A 1205-nucleotide genomic window follows, 5' to 3' on the forward strand; every position below is an offset into this window, starting at 1 on the left:
TATTAAATAATATTTTTTAAATATTTTAAAAATTAATTATATATAATATATATAAAATTTTATTTTATTAAAAAATTTTTTTATTATATATATTTATAGTAATTAATATATAATATATTAAATTATATATTAATAATATATATTAAAATATATATAATAAAATTTTTTATTTAGAAAATTTCAATATATATAAATAAAAATATAATAAATTTATATAAAATTATTAATATATTTATATTTTTTAAAATTCACACACACACATGTGGTCTGATGTGATATGTATATGTATTGTATGGTAATGATAGGAATAATGTGAAGTGTAGTGTGTGTGATATATATATGTACACACACACAACACCCCAACACACACACCCCCCACACACCACACCACACACACACCAACACATGCCAACACACACACCAACACACACACACACAACACACACACACAACACACACACACACACACACACACACCCCACACACACACACAAAAGACACACACACACAAAAAGACACCACACACACACACACCAAAAGACACTTACACCACACAAAGACACACACACACACACACACACACACACCCACACACAACACCACACACACACACACAAACACAAACCCCACACACACACACACCACACAAAAGACACACACACACCAAAAGACACACACACACACAAAAGAAACACACACACAACAAAAGACAAACCAAAAAAAAAACAACACAAACCCCAAAAAAGAACCAAACACACACACAACACACACACAACACACACACACACACACACACACACACCCCACAACTAACACCCCCCCCACACACACCCAACACAACACCCCCAACACACACAACACACACCCCCACACACACATCCCACGACGCATCCCACGCACGCCCCCCAACGCACCCCACGCACGAATGCACGAAAAACCCACGCATGACCCCGCACGCATGAAACCCCACTCCCCCACCCACCCCCCCACCCCACACACACACACCACACACACACACCCACACACACACACACACCACACACACACACACACACACACACAAAACCACACCACACACACACACACACAAAACCAACATCCCACATACACATACACTACACATCCCTTTAAAGAAAATCTCTGATTACTTTGAAAATATAAGATTTTTATAGTACAAAAAATTTGAAAACCCTAATAAAGGGTGT

Source organism: Penaeus monodon, chromosome 12 (assembly GCF_015228065.2).
Source record: "Penaeus monodon isolate SGIC_2016 chromosome 12, NSTDA_Pmon_1, whole genome shotgun sequence".
NCBI classification, from domain to species: Eukaryota; Metazoa; Arthropoda; class Malacostraca; order Decapoda; family Penaeidae; genus Penaeus; species Penaeus monodon.